This window comes from Camellia sinensis, chromosome 13 (genome assembly GCF_055761805.1).
Source record: "Camellia sinensis isolate YWXY chromosome 13, ASM5576180v1, whole genome shotgun sequence".
NCBI lineage: Eukaryota > Viridiplantae > Streptophyta > Magnoliopsida > Ericales > Theaceae > Camellia > Camellia sinensis.
This window is the reverse complement of record NC_138973.1, coordinates 51,755,721-51,779,088: the sequence shown is the minus strand read 5'-3', so window position 1 is coordinate 51,779,088 and position 23,368 is coordinate 51,755,721. Positions and strand designations below refer to the sequence as shown.

At 38.4% G+C, this 23,368-nt stretch overlaps 1 long non-coding RNA gene and 1 pseudogene across 1 annotated transcript in view; one reads left to right on the top strand and one right to left on the bottom strand.

Annotated features, from left to right (window-relative positions):
• Nucleotides 1-18,357, top strand: part of LOC114283785 (glutamate dehydrogenase 2-like) — a 35,227-nt pseudogene extending 16,870 nt beyond the window's left edge.
• Nucleotides 1-23,368, bottom strand: part of LOC145806153 (uncharacterized) — a 187,393-nt gene that overhangs the window by 16,922 nt on the left and 147,103 nt on the right. The window lies entirely within an intron of this gene.

The following is a 23,368-nucleotide window of genomic DNA, read 5'->3' as shown; positions in this document are numbered from 1 at the left end:
TGGTCTTCAAGGGTGAGTATCAATCCCCTCTTTTTGAGCTTATTTTTGCAACATTTCTTAGCCATATATGCCTACTGTTTTGAGCTCCGGCCCTAACTGAGAGTGGCCTTCTTTTGAGCCCTTTTTCACTTTTGCTTAAGGGCTCAACACTGTTTGAGGCCCCCATATTGCACTTGCTTCAATATCCTTCTTAAATACCGTAATCTTGCATGTTATTTTTGGCCTACATGTGATCTGTTTTGGAGCATGATGTGAACTGTAAATAGGCTTATTTTGAGCCCCTCTTCAATATTGAAGAAGGGCTCATCACTTTTTGGGACCTCCATCTGCCACTTCATGTTATATCCCTCTTTGGTCCCCTTTTCTTGCATGCTTTGGCAGCCCATTGTGCTTCTGTTTTTGGCCTTTTTACAGTACTGAAAATAGTCTTATTTTGGCCCATTCTTCATGCTTCGTTAAGGGTCTTTGGCTGTTTGATGAATTTTTTGTATACTTGCTTCTTTGGCCACCTTTTGGCCCATTTTCTTGCATAAGAGCTTAGCCATATCTATGTTTGATTTTGGGGTTTTTACAGTTCTATAAATGTGCATATTTTGGGCCCCTCTTCAATGTTGTTGAAGGGCCCTAACCTGTTTGGGGTCAGCAGCTGTGAGTTGCTTCATAACCTCATATTTAGGGCCATTTTTGCATACTAGTTTTGCCCTATCTATGTTTGCTGTTTGGCCATGCTTTGTACTGGTAAAATGCTAATTTTGGGGCTGCCTTGATACTATCTATTCATTGCATGCCCATATTGTGCATGTTTGGTATGGCTATAGGCCATTTCGGGTGCCAAAATTCATGTTTCGAGACTATTCCATGCATCGGGTGCACTTTCGCCCCATTTCGGGGCTGTTTTCCCCCACATTTCAGTGCTGAAATTCCATTAGCATGTTTGCATATCATTTTCCATGCTATTGCATTGCGTATGCCATTGCCACGATTTGCGTGCCCGTGTGCACGCATTTCGAGGCACTTCATTTTTATCCCTCGGCCTCTTATGTGAGTGTGGTTGAGGCTCTCTCATGGTAGTATAAGTCCATGCTGCATTCTATATGCCATTTTAGCCATATTGCATTGTGTATGCCATTGCTTCGGTTTGCGTGCCCATGTGCACGCATTTCGAGGCATTCCATTTTCATCCATCGGCCTCTTATGTGAGTGTAGCTGAGGCTCTCTCATGTTAGTGTAAGTCCATGATTGCATTCTATATGCCATTTTAGCCTTATTGCATTGCATATGCCATTGTCTCGATTTGCGTGCCCGTGTGCACGCGTTTCGAGGCACTTCATTTTCATCCATCGGCCTCTTATGTGAGTGTGGCTGAGGCTCTCTCATGTTAGTGTAAGTCCATATTACATTTCCATGTCATTTGCATTGCGTATGTCATTTTCTCGATTTGCGTGCTCGTGTGCACGCATTTCGAGACATCTCATTTTCATAGCATTGTGCATGCTAGGCTGTATCTTAGTTGCATTCATGCATATCATGCATATTGCATCATGTTCGGGATAGAAGTTAGCCCGGGCACGGGAAACGAGGTGCGTTTCGTACTCCGAGTGACGAAACATGTCTCAATTCCCTAGTCACTGACGCTCCGGATCATCCATGATGGAGTTAGGTTCTTGTTGTGTTTATACGTGCATTCATTCTATATTGAGTTGCACATTTCGACTCCTCTGCCATCATGCATCGATATGCGTGATTGGTGGCACGAGGATCGAGGCATGCATATATCTGTGAAAATACATTGCTATGCCCCTTTCCTGCTCTCTGTTGCAGCAAATGAAGAATCAGCAAACTTCCGGAGTTTGGCGCGCTTTCCAAGAAAAATCACAAAGCAGAGGCTAATTGGGGCATCCCAGTGGATTTCCGCGCAAGGCAGCCCAGACATGCATCATTCATCAGAAGCAAGGCAGTCCCTGGCTTGCACGCCAGTTTTACAGCTTTCTTAGTTAATTTAATTAATTAATTAGAAATTTGTATATTATTCGGACTGTAATATTTGGACTGTAATATTCTTTTATTCGGGACTGTATATTTATTCGGACCCTCTGTGCGAGGGCATAATTGTAATAAGTGTGGGTGAGTGTGATGTATATCTTCCAATCCCACGTCTTTCTTCCCTTTTATTTACCAGCTTATGATGGTTAGATTAGGACATATTTAAATTAGCATACAGTATGACAGCATGTTTGCATCATTCATCTGTTTTGCATGCACCGGGCTCGGCGCATCATACTAACTGCATTGTATTTCAATTTCAAAGTTGAATACTTGTTAACTGTTGCATTTGATATGCCATGTTTAGAATAGCCGAGCCGGCTATAGTTGCATTTTGCATGTGTTGTATTAGGCATTTCTGTATACTTAGGATTCATGCATGGATTTCTAATGAGTTTCTGTTTTGGCTTAGAGTACTCGGTGAGTTTTTATGCTTTAGCATCCTTGCATGCGTGTGAGTGACTGCCATGAATAGCATGCTTACCATGAGGCTATTTGCTTATGTGATATAACTGCCTGAATGCCTGTGGGTGAAGGTTGGGTTATTTGGATTGAAACAATTCATCAAATGTTTGTTTTAAGCCCACTAGATAGTGGCAAAACCATTGTTTTCTAAGCCCACCCGAGGGTGGCAAATCCACGTCTTAGCCTACCTGCAGGTAGCACCATCAAACCATTTTCAAACAAACAAACATGAAATGTTTTGTTCCAATTCAGGCGACTCAGTCTATACTTGTATGCTGTGCGCATCACATAGTAATATAGGCTAATAACCAGAATAAGAACATACAATGTTTTCAAAAATAGATATCATGATTAGTAGAGGCCGGTCTCTGACCGGGCGAGCGGGGGTGCTCACGAAGTGACCTTCCCCAATCGTACCCAAGTTCCCGAGCCGAGGCAACTTTGGTGATGACGGACACGTGGCCTTTGGCACCGAGTCAGGGTTTCCTAAATTTCCAGAAATAAAATATTTAGGTGCCGACTCTGTATCTGGCAAAGCAGTCCATGTTTGGCACTTCTTTCAAAATCTGTTTTCTCAAAACGATTTGCAGGATTTGGACTCTTTGGTTCAGATTTAGAACCGTGACAAATTTGAGAGTCCTGAGCTATAGTGACCCCAAAATGAACAAAACGGGAGCTCGTTCCTCCCGGGGCATTCAAGGACGTCTACAGTTATATACTTGAAATGGAGGTTGTTTATAAATTATGGGTGAAAAATGAGTCTTAGGGCTATCATTGGGAAAAAGGAGGAAAATGCCGTAATTGTATTGAATAATTAATTTGAATAATTAATTTAGGGAAATGTGAAATTGAGTTGTGGATAATGAAATTGGGGAATTATGAGATTGAGTTGTGGATAATGAAATTGGGGAATTAACTGCTTTGGGCTATCGGTGGAGGATAGTCTTGATTGTTGTAGACACTGTATGTTGATTAGGAAAAATTGAAACTAATCGAACGTGTTATGTCATTGAATATGACGGTTGGAATAATACATCAAATATGTGTATTGATTGATTATTGTATATGATAAGTGTTTATATACATTGTATTGTGTGGGAGGAGATAGGGGATGTACTCCACGGTTTGAGAGGAGATAGGGGATGGACTCCTAAACTAGATATTATTTGGGAGGAGATAGGGGATGGACTCCATTGATACAGCAAATATGTGTATCTATTATGAAGTATGAAAGTATTTTAATATGACATTAGTACAGCAAATATGTGTACTTATTGAAGTATGGAAGTGTTTCATTATGAGTTGTTATCTCATGTGAATTGTGAAATATGGAAGCGTTATAATATGAGTTATAATCTCATTGAATTGTTTGGCCAAGTTCTGAGCCAGGATTATGAATTGAAATTGTATAAATAAAGAAATATGAAATGAAACATGGACATTGTGTCATGAAATTGGATTATGTGGTAAATCGGTTTATAAGGGTTAACTATCTGTCGAATGCTATTGTTTTAGTTAATTCTTATATTTGGTTTAGTATATCTTTACTGGGCATTGGCTCACCCTATATGGGACATCATTTTCAGGTTCAGGTGATATGCCACCTCCAAGGACATAGCTTGGGAGGTTCTGGGAGTTGAAGACTCTTTTGTTGTTTACTTTTTGTGTATTACATGTAAATTCAAGCCGATGGCTTAATGTGTTTGAGTTAGTACTCTCTTTTGTATCCAAGTGTTGGCTTAGAAAGTTGTAAGCCCATAGGGCATTTACTTTTGTTGTCAACATGTAATACTTTTGTACTTAACTACTCTGATGAATGTAAAGATGTTTATTTCTCTTATATCTATGCATGTCAAGAATGTTGGGTTTTATGTATTATTTTTTAGGGCGTTACATACTCTGCCTCTGTAGTAGACAAAGTCACCGTTGACTGTAATGTTGACTCAAACTCATCGGCCTTTTAGCAAGAGTAAACAAATTTCCTATAGTCGACCGGCTTTTATCCAAGTCACCAACATACTCTGAGTCCACACATCCAACTAGATTTTGTTTGAGTCTATGATATCTCTAGAACTTCAAACCCATATTAACTGTGCCATGTAACTAGACAAATAAAGGAGCTAAAGTTTTAGGGTAAAGGTTCAGCCAAGCTAGTCCATGTTAGAGTGGCTGATCTTCAGACCTTGTTAGCGGCTGCTGTAAATGCTGTCGATGGCTATGAAGATTTTGGCTCTCCCATTGTATCTATAAAAAGGTAGTGAATGGGTGAGGTTCAAGTGTGGCAATCAGAAGAAGAGAGTGTAATCAGAGTGTAAGCAACATAATGAGTGTGAGTGTGAGTGTGAGTAGAGTGAGAGTGGTGTCTCCTCTTCCTCCATCGTTGTAATCTTTGTATTTCTCTCCATAAGTGAAATTCGCTGCTCATGGATGTAGGCACATTGCCGAACCACGTAAACCTTGTGTTCTTCTTTTCGGTGGGTGTGTTTGGTGTTTGATTTGGTCTTGTGGGGATATATTTTCTGAGTACCAACGCGTGGCAAGGTGACACCGACGTGTCAGCCGAGGTGCCACGTGTCTTGGTCATTGTGCCGAGGTCATCTCGGCTAGGCCGAGGTTGCCTCCGAAGATATCGGAATCCGAGATAAGCGGATAAGGGACAAGAGTCCTAGAATGAAGAGGGAACTCAACTTGGATATGGACAAGAGTCCTAGATTGGGAGAAGACTTCAGTTTGGGTAAAGATAAGACTCTTAGAGAGTTTATCCGAATCCCACTGGAAGTCCCAGATTAGCAGTAATCCTAAGTCCATTAGGGCCAGGCTTCTTTTGGGACTAGGATTGTATTGGCTATAAAAGAGAGGCACCCCCATGGGTCTAAGGTATGCTTTTGATACTCAAGCTTGTGAGTTTAGTACTTGATTTATCTTTGAGAGATATACTGAATTGATCGTCGGAGTGCCCCCGGGTGGTCGAAACCACCGCGGGATTCTTATATTTCTGTTGCAGGTCAGTCAGGTGCCATCTATTCTGCCAGTGCTCTCCAGCTGGTTACTAAGCGGGCAGTGTGGTCGGAAAATCACCCACACAATTTGGCACCGTCTGTGGAAAAAAAAGAAGAATAGATGGTCAATGACGGACAGAAGGATCAGATTAGAAACAACGCTCCTGCTGGGAGTGGGAGACCTATCGATCTCGACGTTGAAGGGGACGACCGCAACACAGAAACTCATGACCAGAGTCACGGAGTGAAAGACGCCGGCCAGGAAGGTGATGCACCAAAGACAACAGATCGAAGCGGATACTACAACGAAGATGACCTCCAGGTATGGAAGGATAGATACCTGCAGAGGAACGAAGACCCTTCCAGAAGGGATGCAAAGACAGGGGGCATGAGCGCTCCCAAGGAGATAACATTCAAGTATAGAAGAACTCATCCTGAGTGAGCAGATCCCGGATTCCAGATCTTGGATCCCGGATCCGAGAGGACATGATCTCAGCCTAGACAAGTAGGCCCAAGAAGACGAGAGCTCAACCTGAGTGAGCAGATCCCGGATCCTAGAAGACATGATCTCGGCTTAGATGAGTAGGTCTGAGAAGAGAAGAGCTCAACCTGAGTGAGCAGATCCAAGATTCTAGCAAACAAGATCTCGGCACTTAAGTCCGAAAAGAGAAGAGCTCAGTGAGCAAATCTCAGATCCCAGAAGATAAAAAGGAAACACATAAGATCAGACTAAAGTTGGCCAGAATTGAGAAGTATATTAGGGCCGATGAGGACATGCCGGGAACAAAGGCGTCGGAACAAGAAAAGAGAAACGGCTCGCCGATGTGAGGCCGAAAATTAAACTCAGGTTGGAGCCAAGTAAGATCAATAGAGAAACCAAGGTCGACAACCTCGGCTTGAATTAAACCTCAGCGACAAGGTCGAAGCTACATGTATGATGAGAACCCAAGTGGATTTTAAGTTCACACTGGGGGGCACAGAGAAGAAGAATGCGTTTATCACTTGTTGAAATTTGTAGCAATTTACAAGTTGGTTAAACCAATATGATGCTTAACCGAAGTTAAGCCGAGATGATACTTAACCGAAGTTAAGCCGAAATAATGCTTAACCGAAGTTAAGCCCAGATGATGTTTAACCGAAGTTAAACCGAGACGATGCTTAACCGAAGTTAAGCCGAGATGATGTTTAACCGATGTTAAGCCGAGATGATGCTTAACCGAAGTTAAGCCCAGATGATGTTTAACCGAAGTTAAACCAAGACGATGCTTAACCGAAGTTAAGCCGAGATGATGCTTAATTGAAATTAAGCCGAGATTATTCCTTAATTCACTTGTTGAAATTTGTAGCAATTTATAAGTTGGAATTAAGCTGATTCCTTATCTTCACTTGTTGAAATTTGTAGCAATTTACAAGTTGGAGTTAAGTTGATTCCTTATCTTCACTTGTTGATATTTGTTGCAATTTACAAGTTGGAGTTAAGCTGATTCCTTATCTTCACTTGTTGAAATTTGTAACAATTTACAAGTTGGAGTTAAGCTGATTCCTTATCTTCACTCATTGAAATTTGTAGCAATTTACAAGTTGAAGTTAAGCCGAGATTACTGTTTCTCTTCACTTGTTGAAATTTGTAGCAATTTACAAGTCGAAGTGAAGTCGAGGTTATAGTCTGCACACTTGTAGCAATCTACAGGTTGGTCTAACCAAAGAAGATGCTTAACACTTGTTGAAATTTGTAGCAATTTACAAGATAATGTTGAGCCGACATATGATCATCTGTTGAAATTTGCAGCAATTTACAGGTTGAGGAAAAAGCTAAGTATGTTGTTTAAACACTTGTTGAAATTCGTAGCAAATAGCTTACTGTTTAACACTTGTTATGTTAATCCTTGTTGATCCCTGTTACAGTATATGTTAATCCTTGTTGAAATTTGTAACAATTTACAAGTAAGCTAGACCGAGATCACCGTTTAAACACTTGTTGAAACTTGAGAAAAAGTTTGCAAAGTTAACATTGAGTAGTATATGCTTCACACTTGTTAGAATTTATGAAAAGTTTGCAGGTCAGTATCTTGCCGAAGTAAAAGTTTTGTAGCTATTATACCCGAGGTATGTAACCCCGAGAAGATCGCACAAAGGAGGCAAAGTATGAAAGACATGCAAAATATTCTAAGTATAGAATCATGCAAGAGCAGTTAGAAGAAGATCAAAACAGAATTCGTCGTCATTGACACGCCTTCACCTTACAACATCATCTCGGGAAGGCCATGGTTGCATGCAATGGGGGCAGTTCCCTCAACGTTGCATCAACTATTGCGGTTCCCCACAGAACATGGGATTGAAGAAGTGAGAGGAGACCAACTGCAGGCAAAGAATTGCTCCATGGCAGCAATGAAAACTACCTGCAACATTCGGGAACCAGGGAAGGCAGAGATTGAAGACGAGGACATGGAGGTCCTAGATGATGTCGGCAAGGAGCCAGCCAAGAAGAGTGAAGAGACACTGAAGAAAATCCTCGTTTAGGAGGGCGACGAAGAGCGCTTCATTCAGAGAACGAAAGTTGAATTAGACATTCAAGAACAAGGAGGCACATCGGCCATATGCAGAGCTTACATTATCTAAAGAACAAAAAGGTACAAGAGTACAAGCGACAAAAAAAGAAAAAACTTCAAAAACTGAGATGATGCTTAATCGAAGTTAAGCCGAGATGATGTTTAAACGAGGTTAAACTGAGGTGATGTTTAACTGAAGTTAAATTGAGATGATACTTAACCGAAGTTAAACCGAAATGATGTTTAACACTTGTTGAAATTCTGAGAGAATTTACAAGGTAAAGAGTGCACAAAGTTAAATGTCGGCAAAAGATTCGCCGGAGTCAAACGTCGTTTTCATTAGAACCACTAAGTGCACGCCAGAAGTGGTAACCGGAATTGTGAAAGGAATAAATGCTTCAAGAAACAGCGATGATAGCTTGCAAAGGCCAAGAGAAAGAGGGTCTAAAAGGGGTGAATTAAATACCAGAAGTTTTAATACATCGGCAAAAGAAGAACACATTAGGTCTGTGACTACGGCACGAAGCCAACTTCCCTAATGTGATCCTAAGTACAACTTACGTTCACATTAGGGGACAGGGAGAAGGTGTAGGGGGAAGGAATGATAATTAAAGAGCAAGGAATGTTAACACTTGTTGAAATTTTTTTGAGCAAATTACAAGATGAGTTAACCGAAGATTATGAAGTCTACCACTTGTTGAAATTTGTAGCAATTTACAAGTTTGGTATAGCCGAGATAACACAGAAAGACGTTTCCGAGATATGATCAACTGAGATGACCAACTAGCTTGTTAAGAGCTGAGAAGGTTGGCAAAAATGAAGACCTTAAAGAACTAGGGACTGAAAGCAAGAACGTCGGACTAATCTGCTTCGACGGACGACAATGGTTCAGCCTCGGCAGTCTGTTGGAGGAGCTTCCCTACCACTACCTCGGCATCAATTTCAAGAAGGAAACAAAACTACTCGGCATCAATGGCGGGATATAGAAGACAGTTGGGAAGACTTCTCAGCAGCCTTCTCGGCCTCGAGCTCAGCCCCGATCTTCTGAAGAGTTTGATCAAGGCTCTTCTCGGCGATTGGCACCTCGGAGTTTGAAGGCAAAGATTGAAAGCAAGAGTCTGGAAAAAGACACAGAAAATAGAAACAAGAATGTAATTCGTAATCAAGAATGATGATGAAGCTGTCAAGAAATCAAAACAAAAAGATTGCACAAGTGTGTCAAGCCAAGAATAGTGGTAGAAATCAACAGATGTGTGAACAGTGTGTATTCAAGAAGATGATTTGGAAATAACGGGTAAAACAAGCAATGGTGATTAACAATGAAGCAGAGCTTCTTGAAAAGCAACAAGAAATAAAACCAGGAGGAACAGTGGCTTACCAGAAAGAGGGAAGCCGGAATGAGAATCGCCGAAGTCTGATGACAATGACAGAATGACGTAAAGCTTCACCGGAGGAGAGAAACGAAGACAGTTGCAGAAGCTTGAAAGCTTGGAACAAATGACAGATTTAAGCAAAAGAGCTAGAAAGAGAAGAAGCCAGAGGATTAAATGAAAAAGAGAAAAATAGTTAAGAAGACGACGAAGTTCAAGAATAAAGCCAAGTGCACAGGTACTAAGTAAGTATGTGAAGAATAAGAAAGTAATGACCCAGACATGATGCTAGCAACAGAAAGAGGATATGACAAGAACAGTGCTAGGCATTCAAACAATTCAAAACTTGAAGACAGACGAAAATAGAAGGCAACAGATGGCAAATAAACAGATTTAAAGTAAATCAGAAGAGTTATGAAAGATTGAGCTTAATAAAAAAGTAAGAGTTTATGAACCTACAAAGTGAAATGAACGCCGATATGAAAATCGCCGGAGTCAAATAGGTGACTGGAAATCGGGAACTCACCAGAGTGTGAGTGGAGCAGTTGTAAAGCTCTTGGAGTTTACGAATTAATGGAACCAGAACCTCGGCTAGGAGGTGCGATTTCAAGCAGCTTGGAAAGCATGAAACTTGATTCTTGACACCAGTGGACAGTAACGTCTAGGGAACTTTGAGGTCGGCAAGTTTGATCTCGGACAGAGGGGCACAGATGAACGAACAGTGTAGGTTCCATCACCTCAGAATGCCGAGGTAATAGAACCTAGGGGGCAGTTGTGGGGATATATTTTCTGAGTACTAACACGTGGCAAGGTGACGCCGACATGTCAGCCGAGGTGCCACGTGTCTTGGTCGTTGTGCCGAGGTCATCTCGGCTAGGCCGAGGTTGCCTCCGAAGATATCGGAATCCGAGATAAACGGATAGGGGACAAGAGTCCTAGAATGAAGAGGGAACTCAACTTGGATATGGACAAGAGTCCTAGATTGGGAGAAGACTTCAGTTTGGGTAAAGATAAGACTCTTAGAGAGTTTATCCTAATCCCACTGGGAGTCCCAGATTAGCAGTAATCCTAAGTCCATTAGGGCCAGGCTCCTTTTGGGACTAGGATTGTATTGGCTATAAAAGAGAGGCACCCCCATGGGTCTAAGGTATGCTTTTGATACTCAAGCTTGTAAGTTTAGTACTTGATTTATCTTTGAGAGATATACTGACTTGATCGTCGGAGTGTCCCCGGGTGGTCGAAACCACTGCGGGATTCTTATATTTCTGTTGCAAGTCAGTCAGGTGCCATTTATTCTGCCAGTGCTCTCCAGCTGGTTACTAAGCGGGCAGTGTGGTCGGAAAATCACCCACACAGGTCTTATAAGCACAACAATTGGTATCAGAGCCAATCTTCAGTAGTTCAAAATGTTAGAAATTGGGCGCCCATGTGGCATGACCCTTAGAACCTTTTGAACCCCATCCAAATGGGTTTTGAATTTGAATTCAAACCTATTTGAATAGCCACTCAGGATATATATCTATCATATCATGATATGGATAGATGATATAGATATCAGATATTATCTCATTTAACAAATGGATAAATGAGATAAATAGATTATATATCTGATATATGGGATATGGGTGATTAAGTGGAAAAACAACGTATGTTTGTTTTTTTAAAGATACTGACTCTCTTCCAAAATAACGATCAAAGCCATTTGCATTGTGGTTTATGTGGGTGATATTCAATATTGTAATATCACTTCACTGCTGGGTTGATTGACTAGATTCAGGAAGCACGTGATTTATCCACGAGGTTTTAGAACAAAAAAAGGTATGATCTAAACATTTTATTCCGCTGCATGTTTTATACTTTGATTTACATTGGTATCAGAGCCATTGATGGATATTTTCGTGTTTCTTTTTAATCATGTGTATATTTTTCCATGAGTATGTTTACATTATATGCATGAATGTTTGTAAAGGAGAAAAAAAAAATCTACTTTGATTAGATTAAGAGCATAAATATTTTTTTATGTTCATTAATGTCCTTTTTCATACCATAAATGATTTTATTTTGAAAAAAGGAGTCCGGTAGTACAAAAATCGGACCAGAAAGCACCCTGGAAGGCGGCGCGTGCAGACCACGCGCCACCTGACGCCGTAAGCCGCAACCACTCGCCACCACGCACAGCCACGCGCTCCCACGCGCCGGATGCCCTGCTGACGCGCCTGCACGCGCCATCACGCGCGCGTCGGCGGCGCTGTCCACGCACGCACGCCGTCCGCGCCTCGCACGCGCGCCGCGTGCTGAGCCGAGCGCCGAGCCGCTTTTGAGCCGTGCGTCGAGCCGCTCGAAGCCGGTGCTGAGCCGCACCGTTTTCCTCTTGCGGCTTGGCTGCTTATGCCTTAGGCTCTGTTTGTTTGTTTTTAATTCTGAATTGCGTTAATTGGCCATAATTTATTCGTTATAGCTTTGTTTTAAGCATGGTTGGTACCGTTAGACTCAGAATTAATTTTTCTACATTCTGCAAAATTTTGAAAATTTTATGAAAATAAAAAATATTTTTCCTGAAATAATAATGCATTATTTTTGCTTTAAAATGCATCTGGTGTTACATGATTAAATTTTTGGGGCTGAATTTTTTATTGTAGACTATTGATATAGTTTACTATTTACTGGTATAGTTATAGCATTTTATCAGATTCTGGAATATTTATTTATGGTTTTATGTGTGTTTATTAGTTATTTAAAATTCCAGAAAATAGCAGAAAATTTCAGAAAATTTCAGGATGATGTACTTTCTATTATGGCATAATTTAAATATTTAATACAGCATATTTTTTTTAGAGTTTGTAATATGTTGTAATTAGAGGAGCATGATTATTTATTTATTTATTTATTAGAATTCCATTATTAAATGAATATAGCATGAGTTATTTGTAAATTTACATTAAGATGCTATTGTATGGAATTTATCATGCTTTGTATATGCCATAGTCAGTGGGAGGTTATTCGGTTGAAAGAAATCTTTGTAGATTAACTCCCGAAAACCAATATTTTGCGCATAAGTTAAATTAAATTTTGGATAATTGTCACCTGTGGCGCAAGAGATGATTACGAGCATAGCGGATTTTCGATCTTGCGACTTGTGTAATATTGTCACTATTTAATTTAGTTTTTTGCGGCAAAATTATATTATGCTAATCAAATTAATCCCAATGCGAATTTCTCTCTAAATTGATTTAACTTATGGAAGTTAATTTGATTGACCTAGACTTAGTAGAGATGTTCAAATGTGAACAAACTAATCCCATTCTTTAGATGAGCAAAAGTCTTGGAGACTTTAGGTCAAACCTTAATTGAGCCAAAGTAAGGAAACATGACTCAAAGTCGCCGTGATTTTGGTGCCTTGTTTGGCACAATAAAAACTAATGTGTGCGCTATGGTTAGCGGCATACTACGTAGTTTTGGTTGGCGAGTTTTGGGGTTATGAAATTAGTAAGCCCTCAATAGATCAGTATATGATCTTGACTAATGAGCTGCGCGGATTGACTTTGTAATTTGATTTGTAAATAATGTTACATCATTGGATGAAGTAACATTCAAGAGTCACGTCATCCTAGAAATGCGAGCTTAAATAAATTAGTCATTAAATGTAAGACGAGTAACCAGTATGGGCAGTGTTTTGCTCTCTACCCAATTATTGGGAGTTGGATGGAGCAAAATTTCATGCACTATAATAGTGTGCGTTGAAATATCACGTGAAGTTAAAAGATTAGCGCTTAGAAGCTGCAAAATCTATTAACACTAAGTGAAAAGATTAGCGCTTAGTAGCTGCAAAATCTATTAACACTAAGTGAAAAGATTAGCGCTTAGTGGCTGCAAAATCTATTAGCATTGCCAACTTGTCTAAGTCTGGACACTTACTGTTTCCACACTTGAGTGTGAGACATGAGGAGGGGCTTCTTTGTATAATTCCTTAGCTAGGCTAACGTTTTTGTTAATAACGTTTAACACTAAGCGCAAACGTTGCGGCATAGTGATGAAAAGGTCAAGGCCGACAAGGTTGTTATGACTCTAAGAATTTGACGCATCACTTGTGAGAGCATTGTGTTGAATTAGACTCTTTAGCCTAATTCGCGCTTAAGTTACTTCAGGAGCTGTCATAGTTGATAGCTTATTCTCTCCTTCTTGTGGATAGTAGAATTAATTGCAAGTAACTATGAAGCGAGAAATAGATATGGCAAGAGGAGTATCGTCATCTTTCAACTAGATGTATTAAAGTGTATGGAGAATAAAATTGACTTGAAGGTGCAGGGGATTAGCACTTACTAGTTAAATTTGTGACTTAGGCGCAGTTGATATCTCCATGACATCTTTTTATGATCTAATGAAAATAAATTAGTCCTGAGTCATTACCTAGTTGGGCCTAAACCTTTTAAACTTATCTTTGAGAACTCACACATTAAGATGATTGGAATTAGTTTATGACATTGGTCATGAACCAGTGGCTTATTATACTTAATCACATTAATGAGATGATGACACGATGGTTTGAGTAGGCCTTCTCGGGCCCACTCGCTTATGACATCCTGCTCTCATGTGAATGTGTAACTTTGTTCGCAATGGGTGCGCACAAGTGAGTGGGAAAGCCGTAGAAGGTCATTTGTTTTGGCGCATTTAGTCCACTATGATATTTGTGACTAGATATGTGTGAGGGTATGATAGCTAAGCCTCAATCTCGACACATTTATAGATTACGATACGCATCTGAGTCAAGACTATTTGATCTCCCATAAGTCAAAAGTTTTGAGATGATTTTTGACATTGCACATATGAGGTTGAGATCAATTAGATAACAGCTTTCATGCTTTTAGTTTTGACCAAGGTGGCGAATATCTATTTGAGTTATTTTTTAGAAAACTCTGTGAAGAGAGATGGGTGCTTAGAAAATTGATTATTCCTAGTACTCAACAACATAATTGTGTAGTAGAGATAAGGAATTAAATATTGTTAATGATAGGTGGATAATGGCGCAAAATGTTTCCCAATTGGAAATTGCACTAGTTTGTTGCCTATATCCCTAACTAAGTGCCCTCCATATCAGATTTTACACTCCATTTGAGTAATGGGTTAGCGGAGAGCCATCTATGGGCGATCTGTAACCGTTAAGCAGCTTATCTTTATCTTACTTCTCATAAGATTGCGAAGTTCAGACCTAGGGTTCTATAGCGCATTATTGTATGCTGTCTTGTAAACACAAAGGGTCGTGTGGCGCATTATTGTATGCAGTCATGCAAACCCTCCGGGTCATGTACATATAGGTAAGTAGCTTTGTGGTAGTGTAACTAAGTCACATAAAGTTTTATTAGTAAATGTGACGTGAATAGAGTTTTTGGAACTCTATAAGATGGAGAATTCCAAGCATAGCGCTCTATGTAGCCTAGTTGAGAATGGAAAGAAATTTCTAATATCCTAGGGACAGTGGGAGCGATGTGCCTACTAATGGATTACTCCATTAGAACAGAATACTCTACATTCTTAGTTGCGTGGTAGCAAATGTGAAAATTTTCCACGTCATCACTGGGTGATTGAGAGGGAAACATTCATGATTGCTCCGCAAGATGATAAAGAGCCTAGGATAATGCCAAAGGCTCTAGTCCCCTGTTTTTAGAAAGTGGATCAATGTTGCGCAGTTTAAGACAAAGTCTTTGAGGATTAACCATTTTTATAATTTGGTTGACTTTCCATTATGACGCAAAACTGTTATAAAGTTATGCGTAATTTGGATAGTCATTGTTGAGGCATAAGGCTCGCTAGATACCGAATGGTCGCACCATTGAGGAAAGTGTAGACCATGAGAAGACTTCCTCCTGGGGAGTGAGGTTATTTTGACTTAGGCTATGATTGACATAAGTTCGGAACATTGATTTGTGGACATTGTGACCCAATTTTTCATTAGAGAATTGGATAAGTAGATCCGTAAGGATTTACCTTCTGCTTTTATGGTGAAAAGTTAGGAGCGCAAAAGGTTGCTGGTTCCAATAAATCTTTTACAACCTAAAGCAGTTATCCAAACAGTGGTTCTTAGATTTCGTCAAGCCATGATAGGCCAACGATGATCAATGAAGACCACTGAGGCATGATCAATGGTCCAAAAGAAGTTTTTTCCTTACTTAGTCATTATGAGCCAGGAATTTAAAAGGTTGTCGCCACCTAGGATGGGCAGTCCTCCGTTTTAGATATGATGGACATGGGTGATGTAATTCATATGCTCGGATGTATGATCCTTAGGGATTGTTTTAGGAAAATTCTCGGTTTGTCTTCGATGACTTACATAAGGAATATCCTAGAACGATTCTAGATGCAAAATTGCAAACCCATTGACTTACCTATCGGCAAAAGCCAGAGCCTTAGCTATTGAGTGAATCCTCAGATTGTCTTTGGGAGAAACAGATGACCTATATTCCTTGATCTTTTCTTTGTTGTGGGAGCCTAAAGTACGCTATGTGGGCGTATTCGGCATGATAAGTGTTATCTTTGATAAATGGTTAACTGAGTTGTTTAGACATTGACCTTGCTCATTAGACTGTGGATAAAATGCTTTATTAGAAGCATATTAATTTGCTCCTTGTAAAATTCAATGCGCTAGTTGGGCGCATCTGCGCTAGTTGGGCGCATTAAGAATGAACGCAAATTGGTCACCAAAAATATCTTTAGAGAGGTTATTGCGCAAGAGGTAGTGATCTTAAATCATTTCATGTGAGGCGCACATGGTGGATTCCGTTGTATATACTTATCGCAAGAGGTGCTGATAAGGCTTATGTTTGGAATCTATAATTGCGCAAGCTGTGGTCAATTTTTTTAAATCGATCACTTATTTTGAGATGATGGGATGTTGACACTATTATGGTTTGTGTCATAATGATTAGCAGATGATGATGTCAGCAGGCAAGATTGGCTCACTCACACGAGCAATCGCCCTTGGCGCTTGGGAGCGAGCAAGGATGAGACTGGTGGTTTATTTTTATTTGGAGCCAAGAGAGGCTTAAATCATCCACTATGTATGTCGCCTTGGTTATAACCAAGATGAGGTCGTGTTAAGGACCAAACATGGATGTTAGTACCCACTTTCCATGTTGTGCCTGTTATGATTAGCCAGATACGAGATCTCATTTGGCGCCTAGAAGGCGAGCAAATAGAGAATTCGGGTTAGGCGCTAGAAAGCGACTAGACTAATATCTGTACGGTGTATCGAGTATGACGTCACTCTTTATGGAAGAGTTACTCCACCGTAGCATGTATTCATACTATATGTGCTTGGCGACCGAGTAATGAGGTGAGAGAATGGATCCCTGCTTCCTCACCGTGTGAGTCTTACGTGTCATTATTGATATGACTTTCATTTATGTACCCTTTTGTGACTTTTGACTATGTCATAAGGTAAGGGGTTGATGTTCTGCTACTTTGGTATGTTGCCTGCGGTCGTGCATGATTCGACCTTAAGGGACATCACTGGGAAAGCGGTCAATCCTAAACTAAATGGCATGAGTGCAAAGGGAAGATCATCTAGTATTACACCACTGTTGTATATTCACTGCCGACAACTCATATCGCTCTGTATGAGAGGCGAATTGAGTGTGAATATATTGCAAGAATTGAGAGGGTCAAACATGCTCTTTTTTTTTGAGGGATTAGAGATGTTTTTTGGACCGGTGTAATTAGATGGGTCTGGGGTATATGAGACACTATTTCTTTTCTTTTTGGGTTGATGTCTCTATGCTGGCTCATTTTGAGTTTCTAGTATAGAGCTCCCACATGCAGGTGTTCTCAGCAGTCGCACGGTGCAGTGGCTAGTATGAGATTGTTTATTTTTGGGGAGATTGAGATTGAGACGTGGCAGTGTCATGCCAACTCATGTCCAAGTGGGAGATGTTAGAAATTGGGCGCCCATGTGGCATGACCCTTAGAACCTTTTGAACCTCATCCAAATGGGTTTTGAATTTGAATTCAAACCTATTTGGATAGCCACTCAGGATATATATCTATCATATCATGATATGGATAGATGATATAGATATCAGATATTATCTCATTTAACAAATGGATAAATGAGATAAATAGATTATATATCTGATATATGGGATATGGGTGATTAAGTGGAAAAACAACGTATGTTTGTTTTTTTAAAGATACTGACTCTCTTCCAAAATAACGATCAAAGCCATTTGCACTGTGGTTTGTGTGGGTGATATTCAATATTGTAATATCACTTCACTGCTGGGTTGATTGACTAGATTTAGGAAGCACGTGATTTATCCACGAGGTTTTAGAACAAAAAAAGGTATGATCTAAACATTTTATTCCGCTGCATGTTTTATACTTTGATTTACAAAGGGACAATGCTGCTAATGTGAAAGCAAAGTTTGTTATAGAAGCTGCAAATCATCCTACTGACCCTGAAGCAGATGAGGTAATGATGCATCCATGGTTCTTTCAAGTACATACTTTGTGAAGAGGCACGAAATACCAAACATATAAATACGATCTCATAATACATCTCCTATGCAGATTTTATCCAAGAAAGGAGTTGTTGTACTGCCCGACATCTATGCAAATGCTGGTGGTGTGACTGTGAGTTACTTCGAGTGGGTTCAAGTAACACAAATAGCCAGAAAATCTACCCGCGTGCTTTAAAATATGCAAATATTAAGTCCATGACATAATTTGATATCTCCCTTTCTCTTTGTATTGCTGAACATTCAAGGGTTCATGTGGGATAAGAAAAAAGTGAACCATGAGTTTGAAAAGTACATGAGGAGAGCTTTTCATGAAATCAAGGCGATGTGCAGTACCCATGGATGCGACCTTCGTATGGGTGCGTTCACTTTGGAAGTGAGCCGAGTTGCACGTGTCACCCTATTGAGGGGTTGGGAAGCATAACTCATATAATTCCTTAATAATAATATGCATCTGCTAGTTTCTGCTGCTGATGAGGAAGAGATGACGATGAAAGTTTGTCGCTCTGTTTTTTCTCTTATAGTCAGTGGCATTCAGTAGGTGTTACTCTAGTGTTGTTATTAGCTAGCACCAGTTTATAAAGCTCCTAGTGGGGCATTGGAGAACAAATGTTGAAAGTTTTTAACTTAAAAAATAAAATGAACAAAACAAACTCAAAGCTGTGTTCTTTGCATGCTATTCTGTGCATATGCTACCAAATTGACTATTTCGGCTGCATTGACAAAATAAATTATTTCATAACATTCCAAAAGAAGCAAAAAATCAAGACTTCCTCAAACATGGCCAAAAAGGTAAAGATGTTCAAAAAACTTGGTCTTAGTTTATTTCAAAATCGAACTAAATCGAACCATGCTCACCCTTACTATGTATTGCCAAATTTGGAGATACAATAAAAATGAGGATTTTTTTGGTCCTTTTGAAAACTATGAAACTAAATGGACTTGAAAATTATAAATAAGATCAAATAAGATACAAATTCTAATTATGCGATTTTTGGGTAAAAACCATGGGATTACCAAAACCACAACTCCATGATATTAATAATTTTATATAATATATATATATATATATATAAAGAAAGCTTCTCTCCAGTCCGAGATCGGACTGGAGCCTATTGTTGGCCCCATGGAGGTCTACTTCGAGTCCTGTTTCGATAATCCAAACCGTTTAATATGTAGAACTCATTGAGTACTTTATCTCTACAAAAAATAACGTTGATCAGATATCGATAGCTTCTTGATCAGATTAGATTTTTGTCAACGGTAAACATAATTTTCAAAATAAATTATTGACAAAAATTTGATCCGATCAAATAGATATCAATATCCGATCAACATGATTTTTATAAGGATAAAGTTGACGAGCTCTACAGATCGAACGATTCAAATTATCAAAACATGATCCATGGTGGGCCTCACGAGCCCAACAGCACCGCCTAGTCCACAATGTAGACTAGAAACAAGCCTAATCCTATATATATAATCTCACTCAATATTGTAGTAATCATTAATCCAATCCATAATTCCATGATTTTTTTTAGGAGCAAGTTCCTTTCCAGTTGGGTTTTCCAGAGGGTGTTGTTGGGCTTGTGATACACAATAATAAAGATGGGCGAGTGTATAAAGCATCATAGCAAAATATAACAATTCCAACTAGGTTGACACCATCTACTAGCACCAAACAGACATGTACCACAGCAAACAGTATAAAAACAGGGGAAAAACGGGGGGAAAAGAACACATCCGGACACATGAACTTCCATGCAGCAAAACAACCATCCACTGAAGCACTCATCTTCCTCAGCCATTGCAGTTCATCCTCATCAAGCCATCACCCCAATCACACCTTCATCTGATACATAATTGAATATGCTGAAATTTCATCACAAAATCATCCACCGAGAATAAAATCTATGGATAATGAGATTTAATCCAAAGAGCAATTCTAACCTTAATAAGTTCGCACAAAGCACTCAAATCCACCCGCTATCCATTGAAAATTGAAAATGCTATTGAGAGGCTGAATTGGAATCATATTCCAAATTATAGAGCAGAATCGATAAATTCACACCTTCAAAGAGCAATTCCATGATATTATCAATCCCATTTTACAAAAAGCATATAAACAGAGCTCCGTAGTGAAGCACAAATTGAGAGCTGAATTAACAAAGACATATGGTAATAATCTGAAGGCGACAATTACAGGAAGCAACTTATGATCTGAGATGACGTCTTTTTGAAGATTCCATGCACCACCACTCCCATGTATGTTCTTTGGCTCACCTGTATTTTTTTTTTTTAATTTAATTCATCAAACAAACGTTGCAGCATCTGAAAGCGTTTCTTCTGACGGTGTGTCAATCAATAGCATGTCATATCATTCCAAAAGCAACTGACAAAGAAACTATTGACACGAGCCAAAAGTGCACAAAAGGATAGGCAGTCAAAAATGTGACCAGATGAGAATGATGGTAATATGTAGTAAAATAATAACCCCCAGTTCGTCATCAGGCACACTAGGTTTAAGAGTGAACCAAGAGGTGGTCCTGTGAAAAAAAATTATAATAGAGAGGGTAATACAGTTTGATGGTGGTGGTGGTGACATTAGAAGTAGGAAGATTGTGATTGTGATCAATGACTCTGCCTGGACCAGGAGGGCTAAGTCCAGTTTGGAAAGTGGCCATGATGGTGGCGTTATTAATAGAAAGATTATGATTATTATCAACGACTCCGCCTGGTAGGCTAAGTCCACTTTGGAAAGAGGCTATTGTGGTGTAAGTCATGGCCGTTGCTATGCTTATTAATGCTGCTCCTCCACATACGTTTTTTGAAAATGAGAATGACAAACGACTTTGTCTCACTCTAAAAATCGATCCATTTATAACTTCCAAAACACTCACTAATATTAGTACCAAACTGGCAAGTGGATTCTCCAATGACAAACCACTTCGCACTCTAAAAATCCATCCGCATATAACTTCCCAAAAACCATCACCCGACTTTAAAAAATCCGCCACACTATAGATATTATTACCAAGTGATGAACCAAATGAAACATGTGCGTCGAAAAAAAGATCATAAATTTCTCTTTCGGCTCCACCACAATAAAGTCGTAGAGCGATGTCTTGGGCCGTGAAGCCTTCGAAATTCTCTGCATTTATGTTCTCGTAGTCTTCGTCAAGTAATAACTTCACAATCTGCGTAAAGTAAATGGGCACAAATCAATAATTTTGTTTAATTCACAAATCAAAAATTCAACCGTTGAGATTATCGAAATCGGTCTCAAGTTCACCAAAGTCAAGGAAGCCAAACTCATATTTTATTGCATATAACAGTAAAATATGCAATAGTGTACCAACACTAGTTATGGCATTATTATTGACCCCGCTAATTAACTACATTACAAATCTCAAAAACCTATTAAATTATGTCACATCATCAATTGGTACACTAGGTAGTATACTAATTGGTACATATAGCATTATTCGTAAAACAAAGTGTTTGGGTTTTGAGACTAATTTCGGTGATCCAAACTATTCAGTCTATTTTTTTTTTTATATGTCATTAAAAATTGATAATTAGTAACTTTTTTTTGTCACGGTTTTTATAAATTGTTATTCAAACTTACAATTAATGACTTTTTTTGTGACGAATTTTTCAAACTTTCGCTGAAAGTTGAAAATTTATAACATTTTTTTATGAATTTTTTTTAAACTGTCGCTAAAATTTATAATTAGTGACATCTTTTGTTACAAAATTTTCAAATTATCACTTAAAATTAACAATTAGTGACATTTTTTAATAGTATTTGATAAAAAAAAAAGCCATTTATTATCACATGATCTAATAGACAATAAGTCTACCTATTAAGGCTTCCACATAAGTCTCCTTAAAAAAATTTAGGGCGTGTTTGGTAATCATTTCATTTTTAGTTTATATTTACAAAAATTTTAAAAATTGTCATAAAAACATGTTTAATAATTTTTTTTGATTTATAAATAGTTGTCTCAGTTTATAAATTTAAGGAAAAAACATAAACTCAAAAAATGAGTTTATGTTGGTTTTTAAACAGAATTTTTAAAATTTGACTAACAAATTTTTTTTAATTAATTTTTTTAAAATTAATTATTTTTTTCAATTAATTTTTTTTTCAATTAATTTTTTTTCAATTAATTTTTTTAAATAAATTTTTTTCAATTAATATTTTTTTCAATTAATTTGTTTTTAAATAATTTTTTTTTCAATTATAATGTGTATGATCCCATTATCATAAAAAATAAAAAATAAATATAAATATTTTAGGCCTGAACGAACATATTTTTTAGTTTATATTTATAAAAATTTTCAAACATTTTTGTACAAACTAAACGCGTTTGCAGTTTATGTTTTTCTAAAAAAAAAAAAAAATCAATTTATAAAATTTTTGTAAATATAAAACAAAAACGTAAAGGTTACCAAACACTACCTTAACAACTCTGTTGTATTTAATTTTAATATTATGATGTATGGTTTTATGCAAAATCGTAAACCTTTTTTCTTTTTAACCTACTTCTTGGTAAACGGACTTCCAAGAATTTTATTAAAAAAAAGAGATAACAATGTTATACATAAACATATAATGACTGGAAAATCCTATTAGGAAGATGGGTGCACCAATAAATTCTTTTAACTTTTTGGTGCACTAAAAAATTTTATTCACTTTAATTGTTATCACATATTTTTTTTTTTAAATTTCTGTAGCGGCATTTTTATAAAAATTGTCATTAATTGTTAGTATTTAGCGACAGTTTGGAAAATTCGTCACAGAAAAACATAACTAATTGTCATTTTTAGCGACAGATTTAGAAAATCGTCACCAAAAAAAAAATCACAAATTGTTAGTTTTAGGACTTTTTGATCTATACAAAAACTTATGGGACTCAGGTAGTTGTAACAAGACCTATGAGTGAATGTGAAAGAAGAGAAATTATGGTTATTCATGTTTAATAAAATCAAACAAAGATTACTTAATTGCTCTCTATAAATGGATCATGGAGGTTGGCAACTGGTATTTCGTCAAAAAGGAATGATCAAGGCTACAAGGGATTCAAAGGTGGGTGAATTATTTACAGTATTTGTGGATAACATCCCTAAATCAATGAATCCGAAAAGCCTGTTTGGCCTGTTTGCAAAGTTCGGCATCGTTAAGGATGTGTTTATCCCAAAGGAAAGGAGAAAGATCACAGGTTCGAGGTTTGGCTTTGTAAGGTACGATTGTTCGGTTGTAGTTGAGATGGTAGTTCAAAGGGGGGATGGGTTGTGGTGTGATGATAAAGCTCTGAAGGTTAAAGGGGCCGAGTTCAAGAGAGGAGACCTTGACAAAATCAAACAGCCTGGGGGATTTAATCAGAGGACTCAAAGCATGGTTAGGAACAGGAACTGGGATGATCACAGAG